At 42.6% G+C, this 23,890-nt stretch overlaps 1 pseudogene; it reads right to left on the minus strand.

Annotated features, from left to right (window-relative positions):
- Window positions 1-5,529: 5,529 nt before the first annotated feature.
- Window positions 5,530-6,297, minus strand: LOC100459057 (small ribosomal subunit protein eS4, X isoform-like; annotated as a pseudogene).
- Window positions 6,298-23,890: the final 17,593 nt, after the last annotated feature.

Consider the following 23,890-nt stretch of genomic DNA (forward strand, 5'->3'; position numbering starts at 1 on the left):
TAAGAGTTTCATGAACATCTAAGAAATGAAATAGATGAACATATATTTAATGGTTAGTGGCATTAAAATCAAACATTAAGGCTAATTGCAATGTACTTATCTCACTTGACCAGTTAAAATGGTTTTCAACTCGTAAAATTCTGCCTTTGCAGTAAGATTACAACATGTAAAAGTTTTTCAATGTGATTTTAACCAACATAGCCAATCATTTAGGACTAAGACCATATTTTTGATCAGGGACATTTTCTCCTCATTCAAGTACAGTTGTAAATTTGTTTTATTTTGAAATGTTTTAACATAAAAAAAATGTATAGCATGTAATGTTATGGGCACCTATTCAGCCAAAAGCCCCATTTAAGTTGTAAACTTGGTATAACTGAAGCTCTCTGTGCACTCTTCCCCATCTCATTTCCACTTTTCCCATTGGGTAGTGACGTCAATCCCAGTTATTCTTGCTACACATTACCTGTATCAGTAATGTGTAGCATGCTGCTATGAAGAAATACCACAAATTGGGTAATTTATAAAGGAAAGAGGTTTAATTGACTCACAGTTCTGCATTGCTTGGGAAGCCTCAGGAAACTTACAATCATGGCAGAAGGCAAAAGAGAATCAGGCACTTCCTTCACAGGATGGCAGGGATTGCGTGCACGGGAAATGCCGAATGCTTATAAAACCATCAGATCTTGTGAGAATTCACTCACTATCACGAGAACAGCATGGGGGAAACCGCCCCCATGACTCAATTACCTCCACCTGGTCCTGCCCTTGATACATGGGGATTATGGAGATTACAATTCAAGATGAGATTTGGATGGGGACACAGAGCCTAACCAGATCATTCCACCACTGGCCTCTCCCAAACCTCATATCCTTTTCACATTTCAAAACCAATCATACCTTCCCAACAGTACCCCAAAGTCTTCATTCATTCCGACATTAACCCAAGTCCAAGTCCAAGTCCAAAGCCTCATCTAAGACAAGGCAATTCCCTTCCACCTATGAGCCTGTAAAATTAAAAGCAAGTTAGTTACTTCCTAGATACAATGGGGGTACAAGCATTGGGTAAATGCACTCATTCCAAATGGGAGAAATTGGCAAAAATGAAGGGGTTACAGGGCCAATGCAAGTCCAAAATCCAGTGGGGCAGTCAAATCTTAAAGCTCCAAAATAATCTCCTTTGACTCCATGTCTCACATCCAGGTCACGCTGATGCAAGAGGTGGGTTCCCATGGTCTTGGGCAGCTCCACCCCTGTGGCTTTGCAGGGTACAGCCCCCCTCCCAGCTGCTTTCACAGGCTGGTGTTGAGTGTCTGTGGCTTTTCCAGGTGCATGGTGCAAGCTGCTGATGGATCTACCATTCTGGCATCTGGAGGACAGTGGCCCTCTTCTCACAGCTCCACTAGGCAGTGCCCCAGTAGGGACACTGTTTGGGGGCTCTGACTGCATATTTCCCTTCCACACTGCACTAGCAGAGGTTCTCCATGAGGGCTCTGCCCTTGCTGCAAATTTCTGCCTGGATATCCAAGCATTTCCATACATCCTCTGAAATCTAGACAGAGATTTCCCAACCTCAATTCTTGACTTCAGTACACCCACAGGCCCAACTCCACATGTAAGCCACCAAGGCTTGGGGCTTGCATCCTCTGAAGCAACATCCTGAGCTTTACCTTAGCCCCTTTTAGCCATAGCTGGAATGCAGGGCACCAAGTCCCAAAACTGCACAAAGCAGCAGGGCCCTGGGACCGGCCCACGAAACCATTTTTTCTTCCTAAGCTTCTGGGCCTGTGATGAGAGGGGCTGCCAAGAAGACCTCTGACATGCCCTGGAAACATTTTCCCCATTGTCTTGGAGATTAACATTTGGCTCCTCATTACTTAAGCAAATTTCTGCAGCAGGCTTGAATTTCTCCTCAGAAAATGGGTTTTTTTTTTCTATTGCTTTGTCAGACTGCAAATTTGTCAAACTGTTATGCTTGGCTTCCCTTTTAAACATAAGTTCCAATTCCAAACCATCTCGTTGCAGATGCATAAAACTGAATGCTTTTAAGAGCACCGAAGTCACATCTTGAACACTTTGCTGCCTAGAAATTTCTTCTGCCAGATACCCCGAATCATCTCTCTTGAGTTCAAAGTTCCACAGAGCTCTAGGGCAGGGGCAAAATGCAATCAGTCTCTTTGCTCAAGCATAGCAAGAGTCACCTTTGCTCCAGTTCCTAATAAGTTCCTAATCTACATTTGAGACAGCCTCAGCCTGGACTTCATTGTCCACATCACTATTAACATTTTGGTCAAAACCATTCATTCAACAAGTCTCTAGGAAGTTCTAAATTTTCCCACATCTCCCTGTCTTATTCTGAGCCCTCCAAACTGTTTCAACCTCTGCCTGTTACCTACTTCCAAATTCACTTCCACATTTTCAGGTATCTTTATAGCAGTGCCCCACTACCTTGGTACCAATTTACTGTATTAGTCCATTCTCACACTACTATGAAAAAATACCTGAGACTGGGTAATTTAATAAAGGAAAGAGTTTTAATTGACTCACAGTTCTGCATTGCTGGGGAGGCCTCAGGAAACTTACAATCATGGTGGAAGGCAAAGCAGAAGCAGGCACCTTCTTCACACGGTGGCAGGACAGAGTGAGTGCAAGCAGGGGAACTGCCAGACAATTATAAAACCATCAGATCTCATGAGAACTCACTCACTATCACGAGAACAGCAGGGGGGAAACCACCCCCATGATCCAATTACCTCACCTGGTCCTGCCCTTGACACGTGGGGATTACGGGGATTACAACTCAAGATGAGATTTGGGTGGGGACACAAAGCCTAACCATATCATTATCCCTCTGAACTGTTGTGTACATTCTTCAATGACCAGGGGCTTTGGGATGTGGAGAAGAATACTCCTATCTATTTGTACTTTGTTTAATGCTCAGATTATTAAACCTCATATATCTAATATTTGAAAACTAAATTTTCTTGAACACTTAAGAATTAAATTTAATTAATTACATTTCCCCAGTTTTAAACTGTAATTACAAATATATTTATTAGTATGGTTGATTTCTAAGACATTTCAAACACTTCAGATGGTAAATAAAACATACAAATGATAATAAAACGTATTATTATACTTAAATTATTTTTGAGACATCAGAATAACGGGCTAAATTTATTATGTTTGTAGTTGTTTTTATACCTTTTTTGGGTTATAGTTATTTTTATTTTAATAACATCTTGAGTTTTCATAACAATTTTTTTGATACATTCTCAGGATTGCAGTAATCTTACCAGACCCAAAAGAAAAACACTCCATAGACCAGTCAAAGTTATAAGATGTGGCTTACCAAAGATTATTCATCAGAGCACAGGACTTGAGGGCTTCTTCGGTAAGTCAAATTTGATCCCTGGTCATGGGGGCTGAACTTCTTGTTTACAGTAAAGCTCCATTTATCATCTCAGTAAAACTTTTCAAGATCATTTTTAGCCTATGTTTTATTTTTTGCAACTTGCTATCTTCCTTCAAAATAGCTTACTTTGAGCAGGGCACGGAGACTCATGTCTGTAATCCCAGCACTTTTTCTTTCTTTTTTTTTTTACTTTAAGTTCTGGGATACATGTGCAAAATTTGCAGGTCTGTTACATAGGTATACATGTGCTATGGTGGTTTGCAGCATCCTGTCACCTAGGTTTTAAGCCCCGCATGCATCAGGTGTTTGTCCTGATGCTCTCCCTCCCCTTGTCCCTCGCCCCCTGACTGGCCCTGGTGTCTGATATTCCCCTCCCTGTGTCCATGTGTTCTCACTGTTCAACTCCCACTTATGAGTGAGAACATGTGGTGTTTCGTTTTCTGTTCCTGTGTTAGTTTGCTGAGAATGATGGTTTCCAGGTTCGTCCATGTCCCTGCAAAGGACATGAACTCATTCTTCTTTATGGCTGCAATCCCAGCACTTTGAGATGCTGAAGTAGGAGAATTACCTGAGCCCAGGAATTGGAGGCTGCAGTGAGCTAGGATCGCCCCACTGCACTCCAGTCTGGGCGATAGAGTAAGACCCTGTCTCTAAAACACAAAACAAGCAAAAATCCAAATCGTTTACTTTTTCTTTATAGTCCTGGTTGGCTAGTGTTAGATAACATGTTCTGCTATTATATATTCACCTGGTCTGTTTTCATATTAAAACCGTATTCATTTCTTGTTGTATTTCACTATAACCAGTAGGACTATCAAGAAGTTTAATTACCTAGGAGATGCACAGTTAGCTTTCCTCTCTAAGATATTTGGCACATTTAACTCTATTGAACTCTTTTTTGCATCTTATGTGTAACCAGCTGCAGTGATTGTTAAACACCTATCTTCCTTGTTGTTGTGTGTGACCACTGGGGACAGTAATTCTTCCTGTCTTTTGTATAGTCTCTACAATTTCTACGACTTTTTAACAGTGTTGTATTCAACATTTTTCTTATACAGACAGAAAGAATTATACATCCATACTCGATAAATAGGTAAAAACTTAAAGAAAGAAAGAAAACACACATACTTCCTCTTTTATTTATTAAAATCAATACAAATAAAACATATTTTCTTATAATCCCTCTTCTTTTTCAGTACATCACCTTTTGTATAATTTATGCTAATGTTCCCTTTTCAGGTATCATAAACCCTTGGCCTTTTATAGATTTGATTTGTTCTAATTAATTTATTAACAATAATAGTTATTGTTCATGATGGGAAACCATTTAAGCAAGTTGCTTTGCCCTATAGCATTGTTCTGGCATCCTTAAAGACATTCTTGCTTTTTGGCAAGACATGAAGTTCCAAAAACCATCCTAATTTTTCTTGCCCCAAGACATGGAATCAGCTGTCCTCTAGGAGTCCTTCTCTTTTTGGTAGGCAGTAGTATTAGAGACCAACTTATACTTATATTTATCTGTATAAGAAAAACATTGAATACAACACTGATAAAAAATCCCAGAAATTGTAGAGACCACACAAAAGACAGGAAGACTTACTGTCCCCAGTGGTCACATACAACAACAGGGAAGATAGGAGTTTAACAATCACTGCAGCTGGTTACACTTAAATGTGCTGCTGTTGCCGTGGGACCACATACAAGAGTGATAGAGCTAGAAAAAATATATCTTTTTTAAAGCCAAAGCTTATACTGATTTTTCCATTTAAATACATGACGTTACTATAATCTACTTTCCTAATAGTAGAAAGTTTTATCATTGCCTAACTGAGAAAAGCCATTCCCTGCAACAAGAAGGAAAATCTCTAACCGCTGAACATTTATTTCACAAAACTCCTCCCAGGAAATATGAGTTCCCCCCAAATAGCACATTTTGACTTACTATTCTATTTAATTAAACAAGTACACAACTGAAGCATTCTGAACATAGATGCAGGAGGACTTAGCTGTCAGGCTGAAGATCACCTATGTCTTTTTTTTTTTTTTTGGCTATTAATCATGCCACGTTATTTTTAATTATGTACAAAGATCTAACGTGTCACCCAGGGACAATTTCACCCACTGCTCTGTTTGGCCGCCAGTCTTTTGTCTCTCTCTTCAGCAATGGTGAGGTGTATACCCTTTCCTTGGGGAAGAGAAATCCATGGTTTGTTGCCCTTGCCAATAACAAAAATGTTGGGAAGTAGAGCGGCAAAGCTGTTGCCATTGACATCTTTCACATGAACGACATCAAACGATCCAGGGTGCCTCTCTCTGTTGGTGATCACACCAATTCTTTCCAGGTTAGCACCTCCAGTCACCATACATAGCTTACCAGCGTCAAACTTGATGAAATCAGTAATCTTGCCAGTCTCCAAATCAATCTGAATGATGTCATTCACCTTGATGAGGGGATCAAGGTAGTGGATGGTGCGAGCATCATGAGTCACCAGATGAGGGATTCCTTTTGTGCCCACAAAGATTTTTCTCACTTTGCACAACTTGTACTTGGCCACTTCAGGTGTAATAAGATGTACATCAACGCAACTCTTGGTGTCATAGATCAGACAGAAATTCTCTCCCATCTCGTCAATGCTGATGACATCCATGAGTCCAGCAGGGTAGGTTATATCAGTTCAGACCTCGCCATCGATCTTAATGAACTGCTGCATGCAAATCTTCTTTCTCTCCTTCAGGTCATACTTAAGTCTGTTCCTTAGGAAAATGATGAGGGGGAGACACTCTCTCAACCTGTGGGGACCACTGGATGGACAAGGAGCAAACACACTGGTCAATTTCTCCAGCATCCAATGCTTTGGAGCTGCTACCCACTTCAGATGCTTCTTGGGACACAGCCATGGCTGTGTTAGGCAAGGAAGGAGGATCACCTATGTCTTAACCTTTTCTTTTTGCAATAACAGAATAACTCAGGCTGGGTAATTTACAAAGAAAAGAGGTTTATTTAGTTCGTTCTGCAGGCTAGGAAGTATGAAAAGCACGGCTCCAGCATCTGCTTGGCTTCTGATGAGGGGCTCATGGTAGGTTAAAACATGATGGAGAGGCTGGGCGCGACAGCTCAAGCTTGTAATCCCAGCACTTTGGGAGGCCAAGGTGGACAGATCATTTAAGGTCAGGAGTTCGAGACCACCTTGGCCAACATGATGAAACTCCGTCTCTACTAAAAATATACAAAAAATTAGCTGGGCGTGGTGGTATGTAGTCCCAGCTTCTTGGGAGGCTGAGGGAGGAGAATCGTTTGAGTCCAGGAGGCAGAGGTGGCAGTAAGCCGAGATCGTGCCACTGCACTCCAGCCTGGTGACAGAGCAAGACTCTGTCTCAAAAGAAAAAAAAAAAAAAAACAAGCAAACAAGGTGGAAAGGTCAAAGGTGAAGTGGACATGTGTGAAGAAAGGCAAAACCTGAGGAATGTCCTGGCTTTATAACAACCCACCCTTCTGAGGACTAATCCATTCCCAAGAGACCTAATCCAAGACTAATTCAAGAACTCACTCGCTACCGTGAGAACAGCACCAAGCCATTCATGAGGAATCCACCCCCATGGCCCAAACACCTCCCACTAGACCCATCTCCCAACGCTGCCACCTTGGAGATCAAATTTCAACATGAGTTTTTGGGGGAAATAAATTCAAACCATACCCAAATCATATAAATCTCCAAAATCATGAAAGCTGGCAGGGTTGCCATAACCACACTTTAATTATTTTAACTCTGTTATCCAAGGATCCCGGAAACACAAGCAATAAAAATTTTAATGCAAAAACTGTGCAGAGAAGTCTCAATTCTCATTTAAAGCCTTAATGTCATCATAATGTTGGGTTTCTTAGCCATCCTAAAGGCTGTATGCTCTGAGGCATTTACTTGTTTCTTTTAGAACATTAAAAATGGAACACTTCCATTTTTAGGGGAAGCAATTTATTTTATTGGAATTTCTTGAGTAGTCTCCAGCTGTGCAGTCCAAGAGACTTATCTGGGGGTCACAGACACATTCTGAATTGTGAGCTCTTCATTTCTGAGTCGATCAGAGTGGAAACTCTATTCAGCTTGTCAACACACATTTAGTGAGTCTCTCTTACATACCTGGCCCAAATATATGTAGGAACTAGAAGTTTGGAAATGAAAAACATTTGTTTCTTTCCTTTAAGCCACCTCTAAAAGCTAGACTAGCCTTTCAGAATCAAGGACTATGTATCAAGGACTATGCTTCTAAAAGGATCAGCTCAACTCCTAAGTGTTGCATGGGAACGGGATCAGTCCTAGAGATGACTCATGGATTGAAATTGGTCTAGGAGGGATCAGCAGTGGCCCTGACTATGTGTTGGTTATGTAGTGGAAGGAAGAAGAAAGAGGGCTCTGTAAAGAGGAAAGTCAGTCAGGAAGTGGAAGGACCACAGACTTCTGGGTGGTCCTTGAGCCCCTTCTTGGAGTGACCTTGAGCCCCTAATCTGGCCTGGGGATGACCCCTTTGAATATATTGGAACAGACCCCGAACCCCAAGGCTGGAGCACTATTTCCATTCAGGGAATAGTGATGCATGTGGGCCAATCAGTGGCTCACCCAGCTCCACCCTATTCCATGTCTGCCCCACCAGGACCTTGTCTTCTCTGGATCCAGTGCTGCAATGATCTGAGATGCATTTCTGTGTGTTTGAAGTCTTTAGGTAGCAACTAAGAGAACTACTATTTCTGACATTAAAGAAATTATGTTTGGTGATCATAAACCAGTTTCGTCATTTAATCCTTTTGTGTATCCAGACTATGACCTTCTCTTTCTTTCTTTATTTATTCATTTGCCAATTCATTTATTTAGCAAATATTTATCAAGATCTTTATGTGCACGTAGCAGCAGTTAGGAAGGTGAGAAATTAACAAGCACAAAGTATATTCTGTAGAGAGGTGACCACAGTATTACATGGTGTGACAAAGTGACAATTTAGGGACAAGTTTTGAAAATGACATTCTCCGAAGTTGAATTGGAATAAAACATAAAGTGCATAAGATTAGCTATCCATAGAAGTTACTCAATCTGACTGACACAAATTAGTCTCCCCCATAATAACAACTGTAAGTATAACTACATTTTGTAATTGGGGAAACACAATATGAGGTTACGTTGTACTACTATAATAACAAAAGCATTCATGTCTGGGGAGAAAGGGTGAAAAAGAAAAGTATTGGCCGGGCGCGGCGGCTCATGCCTATAATCCCAGCACTTTGGCTGAGGTGGGTGGATTACCTGACCTCAGGAGTTCAAGACCAGCCTGGGCAACATGGTGAAACCCCATCTCTACTAAAAATACAAAAATTAGCTGGGCATGGTGGCAGGCACCTGTAATTCCAGCTATTCGGGAAGCTGAGGCATGAGAATTGCTTGAACCCGGGAGGTGGAGTTTGCAGTGAGCCGAGATTGCGCTACTGTACTCCAGCCTGGGTGACAAGAGCGAAACTCACAACAACAAAGAAAAGTATATGCTAGTGTGCCTCCAGCACTGTCCAAGGGAGAGAAAATAATAGACCAGTGTTTGTTATCTAGATGGACATAGCCCCAGAGAGAAAGCTAATATTTGCATAGTGCTTTACTTTACAAAGCGTTTTCATGTACATATCTCTTTCAACATTCACAATTACCCCATAAACATGCTATCATTATCATTCCTGTTTTATTGAGGAGGAAATGGAGTCTGGAGGCAAAGTGACTTTCCAAGGTCACCTTGTGAATGGAGTAGACCTAGGAGTGATCTGAGTTGAAGGTGAGTGGGGTACTTTCCAATTCCCTGTAGCTGTCTCACATACGCCAGTGAAAACTCACTACAAGGCCAGGTGCAGTGGCTCACACCTGTAATCCCAGCACTTAGGGAGGCCAAGGCAGGAGGATCACTCGAGCCTAGGAGTTGGAGACCAGCCTGGGTAACATAGTGAGACCCCGTCTCTACAAAAAATACAAAAATTAGCCAGGTGTGGTGGTATTCCAGCTTCTCCAAGTCCCAAGGATTGCTGGAGCCTGAGAGGTTGAGGTTGCAGTGAGCAGCGATGGAGCCACTGCACTCCAGCCTCGGTGACAAAATATGAAAGTAAAAAATCGGGGCTGGCCTCAGGCTTTTGCAACCTGTGTAGCTGTGACCTGCTCCAGGGAGGGCCTTACTCTTGGTTTAATGCTTTATTGTCACTATCCCGAAGTTCTTTAATAATTTTTTAACAAGGAATTGGGTATTTTCATTTTGTAGCAGATCCTACAAATTGCATAGCCAGTCCTGACTGTACAAATGATGGCTACCAGCTGGGCATGAGAGTCTTGGGAGTTTGTCCCCAAGTTTTGGGAGCTTGAAAGGTATATGGGATCTGGAAACAAGGACAGGAGAGGAAGTAGGCATACGGAGAAACATGGGGAAAGGCAGGGTAGTAGGGCATACTGGGCACACTCTCTAGAGTAATATCATCTTGCAAGCTTGCTGCCTTTGGTTCATTCCAGAATATCCCTAATGAAAGAGTTATTGAAAGTAATGGCAAAGACTGCAATTACTTTTGCACCAAACTAATACCACAACAGGTCTGTGTGCTTAGTCCTTACATGTCTCCAAGGACACCATGATTGACTCTTTGCCAGCAACTGGGAATATGGCTCCTGAAATGTTCTTTATGGTAGTGACTGATACTTTTTGTTTCTTTTTGGGACAGTCTCACTCTGTCACCCAGGCTGGAGTGCAGTGGTGTGATCATAGCTCACTGCAGCCTTGATCTCCTGGGCTCAAGTAATTCTCCCACCTCAGCCTCCTGAGTAGCTAGGACTACAGGCACGCAACATCATGCCCAGCTAATTTTTAATTTTCTTTTCATAGAGACAGGGTCTCATTATGGCGCCCAGGCTGGTGTCAGACTCCTGGACTCAAGTGATCCTCCTGCCTCAGTCTCACAAAGTTTTAGTATTACAGGTGAGAGCCAATGCACCTGGCTATGATTGATGGTTTTGCTACATATACTTGGAGCAATGGGCCACACTGTACTGGTTTGTTGGGTTCTTTGCACAAATATCAAGACACTTGGGTTTTTTTACTGGGATCTTGAGTGTTAGTTGCCATGACTGGTTGTATAGCAGGAGGTACCTTTGTGACCCACCTGCTACAAAGCCCTCAGATTCTGATACTCATATAGACCAGATAGCTCTACCAGAGAGAAAGTGCTCCTGTGTGGCTGTGAATGAGGAAGGAAATCAGAGGCCTATGCTGGGCCTCCCAGGACCCTCCCTGGACTCCTCTGTTTGCACATTCCCTGCTATTTTTGCTCAGTATGCTTTGCTGCAATGAATCTTAAGGCCCTGTCACTGAGTCTCGAGCATCCATCTGGTGAACCACCAAAAAACAAGACAAAATCTTCGGAAATAGTCCTTACGCTATTTTCTACATTTTTCGTGATCAGAATCCATGTGGATTTTTTTTAATCACACACACAAAAAAATATATTATGAAAAAAACTTGGATCTCAGGGAAGAAAAGTATTCATTAATGACCTACAAAAATAAGCCATGGCAAGGTCGGGCACTGTGGCTCATGCCTGTAATCCCAGCACTTTGGGAGGCCAAGGTGGGCAGATCACAAGTTCTGGAGATCGAGACCATCCTGACTAACATGGTGAAACCCCGTTTGCACTAAAAATAGAAAAAATTAGCCGGGCGTGGTGGCAGGCACCTGTAGTCCCAGCTACTCGGGAGGCTGGGGCAGGAGAATGGCATGAACCTGGGAGGCGGAGCTTGCAGTGAGCCGAGATTGCGCCACTGCACTCCAGCCTGGGCCACAGAGCAAGACTCCGTCTCAAAAAAAAAAATAAAATAAAATAATAATCCATGGCAATGAGCAAAATGCAGGTGGGTGGGGAGGACCCTTGTAACTCTGATCACAAGAAAAGTGGTCATTTCTTTAACATATGAATCATTCCTATAAACCAAGAAGAAAATCCCAACAATCCAATAGGAAAACTATTGAATGGATTACACACACAAAAGATATGATAGTTCACTCAAAAAGGAAAGATAAGGATACTAAGCAATAAATTCAAAATTAAACCAAAGTAAGATACCAACGGCACAAACCAAATGCTTTGCCGACATTGTGGGATAGGCTGTGGTAAATTTATATATTGCTTATGAGGGTACAAATTAATACAACTTTTTTGGATTTTAATTTCTCAATAGTTCTAAAAATTTTAAATAACCTATCCTTTGGCCTAGTGAATCCACTTTAAAAAACAATCTCGCAGATATGGTTCCTGAGTATAGGTTAAATAAAAGACATTCACTCACTGAATGCTGTTTATAAAAGCAAATGTCTAAACAATCTATGGGTCCATCAACAAAATTCTTGCTGTATTATGCTTCATCCATACATTGGAAAAATATACAGCAGTTCAAAAAAATAAGGCCGGGCATGGTGTGGCTCATGCCTGTAATCCCAGCACTTTGGGAGGCCGAGGCAGGTGGATCGCTTGAGGTCAGGAGTTCGAGACTAGCCTGGCCAACATGGTGAAACCCCCATCTCTACTAAAAATACAAAAATTAGCCAGGCATGGTGGTGCATGCCTGTAATCCCAGCTACTTGGGAAGCTGAGGCAGAAGAATCGCTTGAACCAGGGAGGCGGAGGTTGCAGTGAGCCAAGATCCCACCACTGCACTCAAGCCTGGGCTGCAGAGCAAGAATCTGCCTCAAAAATAAATAAATAAATAAGTCTATATGCACTGACATGTTGAAACCCTTTGCCTGTAGATGAAAAATGTAATCTGCATAACACAAATAGCTCAATAACATTTATGAAAAAGGTATATTTGCTATATCTCTGATATGCATGTATATGCATAGAAAGGGTTTGTGAGGATGTAGACCCACTTTTTAACACTTCCTTTAAGAGGAATGGGATAGAAAGGTTTTGATTTCTTTTTTCCACTTTTCATTCTATGCTTTTACTTGTTTTTACTAGGAGAATGTATGTTCATGTTACATTTGTGGACAGAGAATAAAAACAATAAGTCAAGTGCATCAGGTTCACAAAAGCCTTACCTGAAACTGCTACAGGGTGAGCACCAGGAAAGGTAAAATCTGTTTCTCAGGACACGTGGAATTTCTGTGCCATTTGTGTGTGTAGGAGAAACTCCCAAATTCTCCCAATAAATTGCGAGTCCCGTAGGATAGGCACGCATTTGATGGCCTTGAAGAAGCGATCCTTGTATTTGCCGAACCCCTGAGAGGTCAGGCAGGCCACAAACACCTTCCAGATTGGTCGGGCGACTGGGGCCAACCACGTGCTCCAAACGCCGCCTCCGCCTGCAGCTCAAATAGACTCTCCTAGAATTTCTCCAGGAAACGGTTGGGTAGGGCGAGCTCTGGCCCACGGCTGCTTTTTCACCTGCCAAGGCCTGGGTGCTTCCTGCAGTGCCATTTCACCAACAACGACTCCTACGTCTTCTCGGTTTCCAGGATGAGCACCGAGGCCAATTTCGCCTCGCTTCTGGCGGTCTTCCACAGCGACTCACTGCTGGACCCGGCCACCTTTGCAGAAGTCAGCAAACTGGACGGCGCGGTGCAGGATCTGCGTGTGGCGCGGGGAAACGGAAGCCAGATCCAGTACCAGCAGGTGTGCGCGAGGTACAGGGCGCTCTGCGTGCCCCCCAACCCGCTCCTGTACGCCTGGCAGGTGGACAAAACGCTCGACCTGAGCAGCATCTCCTTCCCCATCTACAACCACGGCGGGCATCCCCTCTACCTGACCGGCTTCTTCGGAGGACACATCTTGGGGACAGCCTAGGAATGGGCCAGTTACTCCTGCGGGCCAAAGCCATGCGGCTGCTGTACTGCCTGAAGACGGAGCACCCTGAGGACGACGTGCAGAGCGAGCAGTGGCTCACCCATTTGCTCGACCAATTTACCAACATTAAGAACAGCCTGGCCTTGAAGAAAATAGAGGTTCCTGGCGGTTTGGGTTTACAGGGAGGCCAGGAGAAGGTGAGAGGGACGAGGAAGACTTGTGCCCAGAACTCTAACGAAAGTACTGCCTGACTGCTTGACGGGGTCCTTGCCTCAAAGCTGGGTGTGCTCTGCTGTATTTGGTACTTAATCCAATTTCCTCAACACCGATGGATGCCAGAAATTGTGAATTTTCGGTAACATTCTAGTCAATAACACAAATCCTGTGTCCACCAGATGGGCCGGTTCACTACAGACATTGATCTTCATGTTTAATTTTGGGGTTTGGTTTCTAATCAAATTATAGTACTCTGAAATTCTGCTTTTAGTTAAAGTCTTCACTGGTTTTGGGGAGCCCCCTAAAACTTGCTTGGAGCTCTCTGGGATTAAAAAACAAACTTTTAAGTAGAAGTTCCATGGTGTTAAGAAGGTAACTAGCTCAGCATTTTTCAAATTAGATACATATGAAGCACCTGGCTTAGTGTGAGGTACATATCAGCTGTTCAGTTATTGCTGGGTCAGCAACCCTATTAAGATGTATAAATAGAGAAGCAGTGGGGGTGTCAGGGCACAACCCAGGCAGGAGTGGCGGCCACAGCCTTCGTCCACCTGTGGAGGACGAGGCATCTTTGGCGGTTCAACTGTGTTGCTCCAAGTGACATATGTCATGATTTTGGTGGCTGAAGGGTTTTGCCTTGTGTACATACTAGAGTTTCTTGATCTCTTCATTTGTGGATGGACAGGTTCATCTGTATTGCTCCAAGCGACATAATTTTATTATTTTGGTGGCTGAAGGCTATTCCTTTCAGTATATATGTTAGAGTTTCCTGATCCCTTCATCTGTGGATGGACAGGGTTCTACATGTGGCTGCGGATGACAGGGTTTCCAGAAGCTTTATGGCTGAAGAGTATTCCACTGTGTATCTACACAGCAGTTTCTTTACCCCTTCATCTGTGAATAGCCAGGTTGATGTGATTCCTGGATTTCCTGGAAGAAGCAAATACAGAACAGAGCACTGAATTACTAGTTTAGACAAAGGGAAAGAGACATATGTCTACCATTATCTTCTCTTGGCACATTTGACATATTACAGACTTTATTTTACTGAGTATATTTTTGTGGCAGGCGGTCCAGTTTACATCGCTTTCCAGACAACTGGAATTTGAGGCAACTTCTATGACAGTGATCCTTGTGTTTCACCTGGCATGCATTCTCATCATACTGTTTGCAGTCGCATCATGCTATTGTTGCTGCAAGTTCTGGATCAAAAGTATTATCTGTGAAACTCAAGAGCAGGCTGGACTTGCCCGCCCCACTCTCGCTAATGATGAGGATCTTCGGGGTGGTCAGCGCATCCTCATCCATCCCCACCCTGCTCGGCTCTGAGCCCAGCTGTCTGGCCCAGGATCCACCTCTCAGCCTTTCAGCAGGGAAGGCTGCCCAGAATCCATGTGTTTTTATGAAACATCCATCAGTTTCATTTAATAATACTAAAGATTGATCATGATAATATGTATACTGATAAACCGCAGTCCCATTATGTCTTTTTCTTAAACTACTTTCTAAAATTTGAAATTTGTTCTTTTCTTCTGAAGATTTTGGAGTGTCTAGTTGAATTTCAATAATTTTAAATGACTTTTTAAAAAACCATGAAACCCTGTATGATCCAGATACCATCTCGCCACTTGGAGAGTACCTTTTATTTTGGAGACATGTGCACTTGCTAAAATAGGCTTGGAACAGCCTACAGAGTGCATGCCTTTGGGTTCTCTTGGATTGATTACTGCCATTCTTTCTTCTCCAACATTCCAGAGGCACTGACTCATGGATTACAAAGTGTTTCAAAATTCTACCACATATGCCCCTGCCAACTCTAGCTCGATTTTTATATCTTTGCAAAAACTTGACCTCTAATGAGGTCTTAGGTTTTTTTAATAATCCACTGAGTTAAAAATAACTAGACTTAGATTGCCTTTATATGGTATTCATCTGTATACTTAGCTCTTAGGCTATTGGTTAGGACTTATACAATTAAAAAACTCAAGATGCATATTTAGAAGATGTCAGAAAAACACTCACTTTCTAAGTCTTCAAAGTTATATTCTTTTATGTTGTCTCTCCTGACCATCGAGAATGCTCTTGAGGCCAGGCACAATGGCTCACACCTGTAATCCCAGCAACTTAGGAGTCCAGGGTGGGAGGATCATTTGAGCCCAGGAGTTCGAGACCAGCCTGAACAACATGGCGAAACCTCGTCTCTACAAAAAATACAAAAAATTAGCCAGGTGTGGTGTCGCACACCTGTAGTCCCAGCTACTCAGGAGGCTGAGGTGGGAGGATCCCTTGAGCCCAGGAGGTTGAGGCTGCAGTGAGAAGTGATTGCACCACTGCACTCCAGCCTGGGCAACAGAGCAAGACTCATCTCAAAAAAAAGAATGCTCTTTGTTTATATTAACACTATGCATATGGTTATTTTACTATTTTAAAACTTTTCATTAAAATGTCTTATTATTGAAATATAATTTATATTTCATTTCAATTTATATATATATCCCTTGCTTTGCAGAATATCTGTATTAAAACATTTGCCTATAAAGGCAAGTTTCTATCTTTATACTCCCATCAACGCAACTGAGGTTTGTATAGAATGCTCATTACCTCACTTGCTTTTTCAACTCTTCAGGAAGTCAGGCATTGTGAGAGGTGAAGGGAATTGTCAGTATAATATATCATTCACCGGAGAAGCTGAAGTTCCTGTTGTCACGCCAAGTTCAAAAATCTTCAGAGGTTCTCCATTGTCTACCAAATCAAGCTGAAACTCCTCTGCTGTTTTTAAATATCCTCCATAGTCTAGCCCTATCCTGTCTATTTGATCCCATTTTTCACCACTCCCCAGCATGGGCACTTAGCTCCTTATTGTGCTTAAAACAAGGCTGACCGCATAGTAAATATATGCACACTTATTGATGAGTTTTTTGTTTTTAAGAGATGGGGGTCTTGCTACTTTGCCCAGGCTGGAGTGCAGTGACTATTCATCATAGGTCACTGCAGCCTCAAACTTCTGGGCTCAAGCAATCCTCCCACCTCAGCCTTCCAAGTAGCTGGAACTGTAGGCATGCATCACACCCCGTTTATTGATGGATTTTTAAAGATGAAAACAAAATATTCTAACACACTATAAGCGTATGAATCTTGAGGCTATTACAAAAACATTTACAAGACAATTGGAGAAAGCTGAACTTTGATTAAATATTTGATATTAAGAGATTGTTAACTTTTTAAGTGTTAATGGTATTGTGTATTGTGTTTATGTTAAAAAATAATCCTTGCTTTTAAGGTGTATGTATATGATGTCTGGGGTTTGCTTCAAAATGATTGTTGGAGTGGATGGTGGTACAGATGGAACCTCACTGATAATTCTTGATGCTGAGTGATGGGTACATGGGAGTTAATTGTACCATTCTTTCTACTTCTGTTTGTGTTTGGAAATTTTTATTTTAAAAGTTTTTAAATGTTAGCAAAAGTGAAAAAGCAAAAACAAACAAAAACTTGTGACTGAGAAGAGGCTGCAACTGTTAACAAGCCAATGGCATATGGCAGTGGCTGGGAAGACTTCAGGGGTTTGGGGCTTGGGAGAACTATCAGAACTTACCAGACTCCAGGTCGGAGTCTGGTAAGAGAATTCAGCAATTCTCCTTGCTCTTTCCTGAACCTTTTTTAGGGCTTTCTCCTATTTTTTTTTTTTTTTTTTTTGAGATGGAGTCTTTCTCTGTTGTCCAGGCTGGAGTGGCAGTGGTGCCACTGGCAGTGGTGCCATCCCAGCTCACCACAACCTCTCAGGTTAAAGTGATTCTCCTGCCTCAGCTTCCCGAGTAGCTGGGACTACAGGCATGTGCCACCATTCCCGGCTAATTTTTGTATTTTTAGTAGAGAGGGGGTTTCACTATGTTGGCCAGGCTGGTCTCGAACTCCTGAACTTGTGATCCACCCGCCTCAGCCTCCCAAAATGCTGGGATTACAGGCGTGAGCCACCGCGCTCAGCCTCTCCTGATTTTCTATAACCAGTTATGAGATGGGCTAAATCTGACCTGACCTATCAGTGAAATCATTGCATACTTAAGAGGAAGATCAGAAAGGCCGTTTCATCCAGAAATATCTTTCTTGTGCTCTGCCATGCATGCCTGAAGTTCCCTGAACTAAAGCAATCAGCACCAGTTAATGTGATGCCCTCAATAAAAAATTACACACACATTTACACAGGCGCAATCACACATGGTATAACTTGCTTTTCCACTTTGGTGCACAAATATAATCTTGCCTCATTTAGAGAGTTGACTGCTTGAATGCCTACTTGCTCCACTTCCAGGCAAACTAACATCTTCTTTTCTTTTCTTTTTTCTTTTTTTATTAGCTCTTATCCCAAAGAACATCTTCTTAAGGGGTCTTTCCACCTCCAAGTGTTCAAATCCCCCAACCTATTATTATTAATATTATTATTACATTTTACTTTTTTATGGTAAAACATAATTCTTACTTCATTATGATGATGTTTTATCTTTTTAAAAAAGTTATTAAATACCCAACTTATTAAATACCAAGCAGCCTCCTACACATGCACATCTGCTTCTACGCCAGGCAGAGCGGGAATTAGAGACTCAACAGTCCCTCCCTCACACCCACCTCATTGCTTCCTGCAGCCTCACAGTGTCTTTGCTAAAGGCTGTCCTACTACCGTTTGAAGGAAAATCATTGTCCACCATTGTTAGAATGACCCCACTGGTCGGTCTAGATTTCTCCCAGAGTCTCAGATGCAACCCACATTTGATACTATCTCCTTCTTCTTCTCCTCCTTCTCCTTCTACCTTCTTCTTCCTTCTTCTCCTCCTCCTACTCCTCCTCCCTCCTCCTTTCTCCCTCCTCCTCCTTCCTCCCTCCTCCTCCTTCCTCCCTCCTCCTCCTCTTCCTTCTTCTTCTTCCTCTTCCTCTTCTGCTGCTTCTGCTACTTCTTCCTTCTCTTTTTTTTTGAAGACAGGGTTTCACTCTGTCACCCAGGCTGAAGGGTAGTGGTGCCATCATAGCTCACTGCATCCTCGACTGTTCTCAAGTAGTCCTCCTGCCTCAGCCTCCCAAATTGCTGGGATAATAGGCATAAGCCACCACACCGGCCCTAACAACTCTTCTTAATGAGCACTCTTCTACCCAGCCATTGCTCCCCAAAGCAATTCACTGTGCCGAGGTGAGCAGGTCTGCAGTTGCTTCAAATAGCAACCACATGCTGGGTCACATATGGTTTTCCCACAATCCCCTCATGCTCAGCTTCCCCCAAATTCTACTTACTACTGTGAATGGGAAGGAGTTTAGAAGGGAGGGTCAGCTTTGTAAGACAAAAGAGAAATCCACTTCAACTCTAATCAGGACCTGTTTCTACCAAAACGTGTAAGTGCAAAACTAAGAGGATGGATGAAGCGACAGTCACAGGACAAAGAAGATCCCTGCCAGGGGAATTTTTGTCTCTCCCTGTTCAGAGGTTATTTGATACCTTCATTCTAGAAAACAAGCCAACAAAACTCACTCTTTTTATAGACAGGAATGTTATGCCACATGATCCCACCCGAGGAGTAGGTTCACAGGTGGTTTTTATCTTGTTTATCTGTATTGCTAACTTTTTCTTAAATGAACATATCATTAAAAAGTCAATATAGGCCAGGCATGGTGGCTCACGCCTGTAATCCCAGCACTCTGGGAGGCCGAGGCTGGCAGATCGCTTGAGCTCAGGAGTTCGAGACCATTCTGGGCAACATGAAGAAACCCCATCTCTACAAAAATTAGCTGGGTGTAGTGGTGTGTGACTGTAGTCCCAGCTACTCAGAAGGCTGAGATGGGAGGATCACTTGAACCTGGAAGACAGAGGTTGCAGTGAGCTGAGATTGTGCCACTGCCCTCCAGCCTGGGCAACAGAGCAAGACCTTGCCTCAAAAAAAAAAGTCAGTATAAGAGACATTTGAAACAAATAAATGAATACAAAAGTCACAGGAACTGATGGCACTGAGCGGGCCCTTATGAGGTGCCAAGGTGGGGGGTTCCATGGCAGAATTGGGCACCTGGGGAAAATGTTTATTAAAAATAGCAGGAAGACAACAAAGGCAAATGTCATGTGTGTTACTGTGTCCCTCCTAAACTTCTCTCCTTTTTGCAATTACTCTAGAGTGACAGTCACAGTACACTGTCACTATAGAGGGAAAATAGCAACTTCTAAAGAGTGCTATGAGGATACTGGGATTCTGTGGAGACATTGAAATAAGTTAAATCCAGCAGGTATTTAATTTCTTTTCGGATGTACCAGTCACAGTCATAGGTTCAGTGGAAGATGCAAAATAGAAGAGTATGACATTTGGCCAGGCATGGTGACTCATGCCTGTAATCCCAGCAGTTCGGAAGGCCGAGGTGGGTCGATCTCCTGACGTCAGGAGTTCGAGACCAGCCTGACCAACATGGCGAAACCCCACTTCTACTAAAAATACAAAAATTAGCCAGGGGTGATGGCACATGCCTGTAATCTCAGCTACTTGGGAGGCTGAGGCAGAAGAATTGCTTGAACCGGGAGGCAGAGGTTGCAGTGAGCCGAGATTGCACCATTGCACTCCAGCCTGGGTGGGCTACAAAAAAGAAACTCTATCTCAAAAAAATAAAAAAATAAAATAAAGAAGAGTACGACATAGTCCCTGCACTCAAAGAACACATCGTCTACTAGGTGACTTGGGACTGTACACAAAGGATTATGATAGATTGGAATAGATTGGGGGCACGTGCTGTTGTGCTGGGGGATGTCACAATTTAATATCTGTGTGTGGCAGAGGGTGAAGGGGGTTCAGGAGGGAATGAGGGGCATTTTAATTGGAACTTCATGAATTTTAAGATGGATATTGTTGAATCAGGTATAGACAAATGACTCCACTGCCCTTTAGAAACCAAGTCAGTAAGTGTTCACAAAGAAAATTCCATGTTCGTGTGATTTTGTTGTTGTTGTTTTGTTGTAGTTTGTTCTGTATTTCAGAGATGGGTCTCTCTGTTGTCTAGGCTGGACTGCAGTGGCACAATCATAGTTCACTGCAGTCCCAAACTCCTGGGCTCAAGTGGTCCTCCTGCCTCAGCTACCTGACTAGCTGGGATTACAGGTGTGCACCACCCATGCCCAGCTAATTTTTTGTAGAGACAGGTCTTGCTATGTTGCCCAGGCTGGTTTCAAACTCCTGGCCTCAAGTAATCCTCTGACCTTGGCCTCCCAAAGTGCTGGGATTACAGACATGAGCCACTGTGCCCAGCCTTGTGAGGTTTACCTGTAATTCCCTTTAAAATAAAATAATTTTGATATAAAACTGTGAAATGACCACTCCAATAGAAAGCCTTTTTCTTGCTTTAACTAAGTCTATAGTAATCTTTTCTTCTCATGAAAGTAATGAGCCATATTAAGAAACTTGAAGTCTTTCACACATCCATCATTGTAGCCTTCTTAGCTAGGTCTTCAAAGGAAGACAAGAGAATTCCAGAAATACAGTGTACTCTTGGCTATGCTTGGTAAACAAAGGTCTCCATAAAACACCTTCTGTTTGTAAATAAATTATAACTATATAGAAAACAAAATTGCTTGCTGATGGTGAAAGAGAATATGAAGTCCAACTAATAATGGTATCAAAAATCATATTCTGGCTGGGCGCGGTGGCTCACGCCTGTAACCCCAGCACTTTGGGATGCTGAGGCAGGTGGATCACTTGAGGTCAGGAGTTTGAGACCAGCTTGGCCAACATGGTGGAACTCTGTCTCTGCTAAAAATACAAAATTAGCCAAGCATGATGGTAGGTGCCCGTAATCCCAGCTACTCAGGAGGCTGAGCCAGAATCGCTTGAACCCAGGAGGCAGAGATTACAGTGAACCGAGATCATGCTACTGCACTCCAGCCTGAGCTACAGAGGGAGACTCCATCAAAAAAAAAAATCATATTCTGAAGAGAAACCTGGATTTCTCTTACTCAAAACAAAGATGAAACAAAGAATTAAAGAATAAACATTTAATAAACTCCCTTAGGCGGCTTTACTCATGGAATCTCTTTCAAGGTACGTTTTCAGGTTTCATTTAAAAAAACAGTCTGACTTTGCCTTTTTTCAAAATATCCTTTTCTATTTAAACTTAGTCTTCTGGCTCTTTAAATTCAATCCTGTGGACTCCAAGGGAGAGTGCAGGACCAGAATTTATCAGGTGGATCAGGAAACTGCTCCCTTTCTGTTCTTTCCTAAAATAGCCAAAGATGGTGATTCAACCAAATGACAAAGAAACAATAATACTCCACCAAATTAAAACATAAACGTGAACTGTCCTCCTCAGCAATACTGTTTATGTTGTGCTTACTTAAGTACCACATAAGCACCATCATATTGAAAGTGCTATCTCGGGACAAAAAGCCATCTCCCTTGAGTTGTTAGACACAAACACAAACCAGAATGCTCTGGGCAAAGGTTGCCAGGAGCAAAAAGGCGACTTTTTGCCTGTCAATGATAGACTGGATAAAGAAAATGTGGCACATATACACCATGGAATACTATGCAGCCCTAAAAATGAATGAGTTCATGCCCTTTGCAGGGACATGGATGAAGCTGGAAGCCACCATCCTCAGCAAACTAACACAGGAATAGAAAACCAAACACCACATGTTCTCACTCATAAGTGGGAGTTGAAAAATGAGAACACATGGACACAGGGAGGGGAACATCACACACTGGGGCCTGTCAGGGGTTGTGGGGCAAGGGGAGAGAGAGCATTAGGACAAATACCTAATGTATGTGTGGCTTAAAACCTAGATGATGGGTTGATGGGTGCAGCAAACCACCATGGCACATGTATACCTATGTAACAAACCTGCATGTTCTGCACGTGTATCCCAGAGCTTAAAGTAAAATAAAAATAAATTAAAAAAAAAAAAAGAGGTGACTTTTGCTCCCACCACAGGGTACTATCTCCCTGGGTAAGACATTCGATGTCAGGGGTCCCTGTGAGCCAGCAGACATAGGCCACTGGGTTGCAGCATTAAGGGAGAGCAGGTCCTTGCAGCACAGTGACTTTGTATGGGGGGAACTACCGTTTTGTTGTTGGGAATGATGGTGATTGTGGCTCAAGGTGGAAGGTAACATACTTGAGAGTCTCTGCCAGGGAAAAATGCCCCCACTCCATTTCCCCACAATAGAAGAGAGTATCTGGCTGTCTTTGTTCATCAGTTTTTAAGGCCTACAGGGGCAATGTCTGACCCTGTTTGCAGCTGGTGCCAGGGTAGGAATGCAGAGAAAGAAAAGGTCAGAACACAGCACTAGCTGTTTGGGGGTGATGCAGAAACACAGGTGATGAAGGAGGGTTTTGAAGGCAAAGGCTGGAGTGAGATTGTCTTATTTTACTTTATCGTTTCTCACTGGAAATTCCCAGACATCACAGAAAAACAAATTTCAAAGAAAGAATTTTGGCAAAAAAAAAAAAAAAAAAGTTTGCTTTTTCCTACATCCTACTCTTTGAAGTTTGACAAAGAGGTAGGTGGCCCCTGTTAAAGTTGGGATCAAATGGTACCTTGAAGTTGCCAAGCTGGGAGCCAGTGGAGGACTTGGAAGAGCAGAAGTGGTACTTAAATGCTTTTTAAACTTTATTTTTAATTTTTGAATTTTTTGAAGAGATCGGGGTCTCATATGTTCCCCAGGCTGGTTTCTAACTCCTGGCCACAAGCGAACCTCCTGCTTTGGCCTCCCAAAATGCTGGGATTACAGGCATGAGCTGTCACACAAGGCCAATGCTTAGATATTTAACATGAATGAAAACATTTAAAAGGAGGAAAAACATGACTGTGTCTTTTCAATGTTGTCTTTGAAACCATTCCTACAGGGTTGAGAAGGACTGCAAGGATTTTGTCCATGGTTCTGGACAAAAATATAGTTACAATTAAGCATTCATCAGGCTACACTCTAACCTACTTCCTTGTTGCTAAAAGTCAGGTGCACTAGGTGCTGACATCTGCATCCCCATTGCTCCTACAGACAGGATCTTTGACATTAGAATCATAAGGCTTTTGTTTAAGGATTGCTTAAGATGTTTCTCAGACCCTGAATTCCAGCAACCAGTTTGAATACCCCTTAAAAACCCTAACTTCAAATTCCTTGGGGAGATGGATTTGAGGTTCTCTCCCATCTCCTGGTTTGGTGACCCTGGGATTACATTTTTCTCTGCTGTAACCCAACCTCTCAGCATATTGACTTGTGGTATGTGTCAGGCAACGAATCTACTATGATTACACTTTGGATCATTATTTTACCTCCTTTTCTATCTAAAAGAGTGGATTTACATGTTGTAATAGCTGCCTCTTTGTTTGATTTAAAATAATGGCATGGGCACAAGCTCCTTGTGGCAATCCCTAGAGCTGTCAATGTTGCCATAGTTTGTGT

This window comes from Pongo abelii, chromosome 8 (assembly GCF_028885655.2).
Source record: "Pongo abelii isolate AG06213 chromosome 8, NHGRI_mPonAbe1-v2.0_pri, whole genome shotgun sequence".
Taxonomy (NCBI): Eukaryota; Metazoa; Chordata; class Mammalia; order Primates; family Hominidae; genus Pongo; species Pongo abelii.